The sequence below is a fragment of the Salvelinus sp. IW2-2015 genome, linkage group LG13 (assembly GCF_002910315.2).
Source record: "Salvelinus sp. IW2-2015 linkage group LG13, ASM291031v2, whole genome shotgun sequence".
NCBI lineage: Eukaryota > Metazoa > Chordata > Actinopteri > Salmoniformes > Salmonidae > Salvelinus > Salvelinus sp. IW2-2015.
The window spans coordinates 7,620,514-7,626,287 of NC_036853.1; the positions used below are offsets into that span (position 1 = coordinate 7,620,514).

The 5,774-nt window shown below is 44.1% G+C and overlaps 1 long non-coding RNA gene across 1 annotated transcript in view; it reads right to left on the reverse strand.

Annotated features, from left to right (window-relative positions):
- The window catches only part of LOC111972053 (uncharacterized), a 55,947-nt gene extending 50,173 nt beyond the window's left edge, over nucleotides 1–5,774 (reverse strand). Inside the window, exons 1-2 of the long non-coding RNA XR_002878359.2 lie at nucleotides 5,632–5,774; nucleotides 2,145–2,167 (exon numbers count right to left, since the gene is read on the reverse strand). This is a non-coding gene — a long non-coding RNA (uncharacterized lncRNA). The remainder of the gene's footprint in view (nucleotides 1–2,144; nucleotides 2,168–5,631) is intronic.

The following is a 5,774-nucleotide window of genomic DNA, read 5'->3' on the forward strand; positions in this document are numbered from 1 at the left end:
CGAGACAGTCATTGACGATGTCTTTTTCCATGATATGACACTGTAGATGTCGTGTACTGCAAACTCTTCTCCCGCGGCGAAAATAATGCTATATATAGGCTAATTGACAAAAGTCGTGCGAGAACTGTAGCTATGAGTGAGTGAGCATSATTATTGTGTGACGTGAACGAAACTGCAGGCAGATACGAGCGTTGGTTGAACTCGATTCAATATTTTGACATGCGACACATTGCTTAGGCTACTTTAATCTATGGGCCCTACATCGTTGCTAAATTGGCTGTGATTGCTTCGACACTTTCATAGTTGTATGGGTGATTCCTTGCCCATTTGGMAGCCCGATATCTTGTTGTCAAACCATCCATATCGACCCCCCTCTTTACCACATCTACAGTATAACGCTAAATTACTGTGGAGAGAAGTCTAACCAAAACAGGAATTTGGCGGTACGGTCTATGGCCCTCAAATCACGACCTCTAGAATCGCTCCCTAATTCAAATAAAAAACGAGGTCCGTCTTCACTTTGTCATAAAGTCATGCATATCGGATTGAAAAGCAGCATAGCCCAAAAGCTGCAAACGGTAGACTATTTTTCAATGAAACGTGGATGGTGACGCGCGGTTTCACCAGTAGTATCATCAAGACGGATGAAAACGATCACATTGTTTAAGAATGAAGAAACAAATGTTTTGGGGATGCTTCAGAAGATGGGTTTACGGTCATATCATACGGTATAGGTTAGAGGTAGCTTGATACACTGAAGATGGCAATGCATGACGTGTGCAGAAGGGTAATCCAAGTCTACCCGCCTATAGCCTCCCTGTCTGTGCCCTACACATTATCTGTTTAAACTGTTCAAACGACGCTGGCGGGAAGAAGACTCCCCTATGTTACTCTCTATGATATGTAGCAATAGTTAGGCTACATGTAAGCTGATTACAACAACAACAAAAAACTGTAACTGTAATCAGTTACGTTACCAGYAAAAAAATATTGCAATCAGATTACAGATACTTTGAAAAACATGGATTATTTTTAAATTCAGAAAGGATGTTTGCAAAAAAATACATGACACATTTCTGTTTTTCTCAAAGACATTCAATTCAGCATTCAAAAAAGACGCAAGTTTAAATTTGTTCCACCTGAGCTAGTCTGACCACAAGTCAGAGAACACACACCAAATGCGTTTGATGGATCCTTGTTGTCTTCTTCTAATGCCTGTTAAGGGGAAAGTAATAGAAGAGTAACGTAAAAGTAATCCGATTACGTTCCCGAGTTTGGGGAATCCCAAAGTTACATTACTGATTACAATGTTGGCTAGGTGACTAGTAACTGTAACRGATTACACTTAGAAAGTAACCTACCCAACCCTGTATATAGCCTATGTTACGCTCTGCTGCTACAGTCTACCTGCTACTGGCGAACTCATTCAAAGCTAACGACAATCGGGAGTTTCATGTAGGCTTTTGATCCTGGGGGAAAGGACTCAGCCTCCGATCAGGCTCCGCGAAAGAGCAAACGTTTTCATTCATTGAAATCGCATTGGTTTCCTTTCCGAACACGCGCGCCTAAGGTTCGGTGATGTACGGAACCCCCCTGGTGCCATTCGATGTTATTTTCAGCACCATTACTGTTGGCCAGCTCTGGGTTTCCCCAAGTCGGTGCAACGTTTCAGGCTGCAGCTCCCAATTTTCATCGTTGCTCGTCTCCTTTCTTCCTCTCCTCCGCCTTCTCCTCCTCCTCCTCCATTCCTGTCTTTATGCATCCTCTTAAAAAAAGGGGGAAATTAGCGCAGATTAGGCTCATCAGAGAAGGATTTTCCCTCGCAAGCTTATGTTTTTTTGGCGGGAGGAAAGATATGTGAAAAGAGACGCAACAGCGCCAACAACAGACAAAGGAGTTTGAACTTGCTGTTTTACCAGTGGGGTGATTCCCTTTCCTGCAGAGAAAGGCTGCATGGTTTCATTTGAATGTTGTCAAAAACGATAAAAACAAGACCAAGAATTATAGTCTTTTTCGGTTACTACGTTGTGAGCTAAATGTGATGGGAAGCACGACAAGACTCAACAGACAAGCAACAGAGCAAAAATGACAAACTGAGAAAGTACATTGAATTAAAAACATCGCACATTCAAAGTCTCACTTACCATATAGCAGGGGCCAGGGACCACTTGCAGAACCGAGGGAATGAGAAGAAAGAAAAAAAACATTTACAATGCATTCATAAACATGCTCTACTGACACATGGGATAACACATTGGGTATAAACAAATATTCAGTCCATGCTTCATAAATAGCCTTAATATGGCACGTCCAAGTTTTCTCAGGATCGGCTTCCTTTTTATACAAGTGAGACCCTCTGTCTATTTCTGGCGCGCGATCAAACCATGGTGCTATTTTTAGGTCGCAGTAAGGCGAAAAAAAAAACACTCACAAAGGCATCGCTCAGGAACGTTACGTGGAGCGCATGTAATGAAGRCTACATACATTTTCATCTACCAACTCTGCACAAGAGCTGCCTCTCCGTATCTCTCTCACTCGTACTTGTCGTATATTATTGTTATTATGTATATTTGATTTCGCGTGCTCTCGCTCAGCTCTTCTGGCGCCTTCTCGCGCCTTCTCGCGCCTGTCTCCATGCAACTTTCGCTGAAGAATTCACTACACAGCAGTTGGTTGATTTGCAATTCAGAAAATAGGCCTATACATAAGAAATATATCAGGTCCCTTCACATAACATGGATAACCCCACGTTATCCCTGTGGTTTAGGCTTTTTATCGGGAAAAAAATAAGCTTGCTGACGAAAAAAGAAAAAAGCCCTATTTTTTTGTGGAGGGGCTGCGTCAGTTACTAGGCATTGACGTCACGTTTAGATTCTCCCCACTTTACAGCCTATAGCGCCTGATTAAAGACGCCGCTTCGACATTTGCTGTCTGTCCATCTTTTAATTTGCTTTGGAAATAAAATGGTTGGGGAATATTAAGTTTGGAGAGGCTAGAAACGGCCATATAGCCTATGCGTCTCATAAAGCGCTATAGTACGAATTAACAATTTTCTCCATCTCCCCCGCCCCTGTGTCTCAAGCGCTTTTCTCGTCCACTGGATYGGTATGAACTGTAGTCTTGAGGCTTGGTTCCCATCCGTGTATTTGCTAGGCAAACATTCTATCTGAGCTGGTGACAATAACAATGCAATCTCTGTACGCTCGCTGCCCGTGCCCACGCGCTAGACTCGCTCACCACCGGACTCACAGTGAGAGCAGAACTGTCAGAGCAAGCACCAGCGCACCAACACGCCAGATACAACCTGTGCACACACCCTAGCTCTAAAAAGTCTCTTTCGTATCCTTAACCCCCTCTCCAATATTCATCCCCCTACTCTCCTTTCTCGGGTTCACCCTGACCTCTTGCCAGCATGCACCAGCGTGAAAAGTCACGAGATACCGGTGTGTGTGTGCAAAAAGTCATCTCAGAGGGAAAAAAAGGTTGCGTCCGTCGCAGTGGTTGATGCTATTTATAATGCGTATTGGCTTGTATTATGATGAATAGTACACTGTATTTCCGCTGGCTGCTGCAGGTTTCACTCTGCTGCGGAGAGCAAGTTGGGGCAGCTCCTGACACTAAGGGCGGGGTGGAAGTGAGCTGGGGCTTTTGGAAAGCTATAGAAGTTCCATTCATAACTAGATATTGACAGAAACCGTAAGATCATAAACGTTGGGGCACCTCCCTTTTTGCTCCCATTTGCTCCCTATAAACTGTTGAAAAGCCTTGGATACAACGTTTATTTTTATTTATATATATATATATATATATATATATTTTTTTTTACATTTGAGTCATTTAGCTACGCTCTTATCCAGAGTTACAGGACCAGTTAGGGTTGAGGTCCTTGCTCAAGGGCACGGACAGATTTTTCATCGAGTCAATTCTGGGATTCTAACCAACCTTAGGTTACTGGTCCAACGCTCTTAACCGCTAGGCTACATACTACAGCAGTACTCTAGCACCATGTGTATTGTTGTTTGAGGTTACCCCTTGCCTTCTTCCCTCATCTCTTCCACCCCTCCCCCCCCCCTCACACACCCTTCTCTCACTCCCTACTCTCTCTCTCTACTCTCTCTCTCTACTCTCTCTCTCTCTCTCTCTCTCTCATCCGCCTTTGCTGCAGCTGCAATCTTTCAATCAGTGAACCAGCAACAAATATCAATGAGCGGGACTATCAGTGAAGAGCACCGAGATCGCCGCACGGTGTCGCCACACTCAGCCCGAGTTCTCTCCCTCCAATCCCCCCTGGAGCATCGTCTTCCACTGCTTTCAATGGAGCTTTCTCTCGGATTAATGAAAATGTCAGCTGGAGCATTTGTTTTAAAGAGCTAGTGTCTCCCTGACTCGGATCGCTGCCCGGCCCGGCCCGGCCACTCGCCAGATGCCACTTGGGGAACTTCTCTTCAAACACGTTATTCAGAGCCCACGCTATTCTCAGCAGAAGGGACTTTTCTTAGCAGGTTAGGTTAGGTTATGAGAATTCACGTGGCAGGTTAGGAGAATTAGGTTTAGGCATAGCTAAAATGCTAAAATTGGCCCCGAAACGAACATAGCTACATAAGGCGTGCCCTGAAAACGGCTTACGTTTCCAACTAACGCGATTCTGCTCCAAACACACAGTGTGACGTCTCTTGCGTGTTGGTTATCCAACACTTAACCTGATACAGTTGTAAGAATTCAGTCCACCTACACTCCCCACACAAAATATACAAAAGTTATATGGTAGGCTAAAAAGAACCTGGAGGCTAAATATAGATACAGGCTAGCGCCTCCCTTAAGATACTGTACTCTTTGAATAATGTATAGTGCATCGGAAATGACTCTAAAAAATATTAGATCAATGCGCCAGCCCAGGTGTAAAGCCAAACTTGTTGCCATAGCATAAACTGTTTTATTCCTTTGCCTAGCCTATATAATGTCACTGTTTTTGTGTTGAGAAGTATATTTTACTTCAAATGTTGAAAACGCCCTCCCAGATATTTCATATCAGGTTTGATATCTGCCATCTTCCTGAAGTTATCTGAACTCAATGGTGCTGTAAAGTTCAGAAGAGAGCAAACCGATTTTAAAAAACGTGGCGAGATTGGCAGCACAGTGGCGCTGTCCAGGGTGCTGAAAAGTTACGAGGGGCACAGTAGCATATTGCCCGACCGTGGTTAGATTAGCCGCAAGGTGACGCTGTCCATGGTGCTGAGACGTTAATAGACGCAAAAGGTATGCTTACTTATCTCATGCGAGTCCATAAAAACGAGTAGACCTATAGCCTATAGTGACCAATTGCAACGTCGTTGTTTATTTTGTCGTCATAACAACACCCATACAAGTGCCTTCAGGACACGCATACAGCCTAGCGAAATAATTGCTCTTGAAGACCTAATGTCACACGCTATGACAAGGGAAAGAGGGTCACCAAAATGATCTGTGACCTACCTACGAAACTACGAAGGTAGGCTAAACGTTCAAATAACTCATTCGATGTCATTCGGATGACGTACATCAGCGGAATATACAATAAGTTCTCGCTGACGCAAGTCCCACATGAACATATTATCAAAGTGTAACAGTGTAGCCTACAAAAAAAGTGCTTACCTCTTAGCTCGTGAATCAATGTTACAGCTTTGTCTATTACGCGCCACGTGCGGAGCTGCCATGGACAGCTATAGGCTATGTGCCATCCCATGCTCTCTCTCTCTCTATATCTCTCTCTTCCTACCCCCCCCCCATCCCTCTCC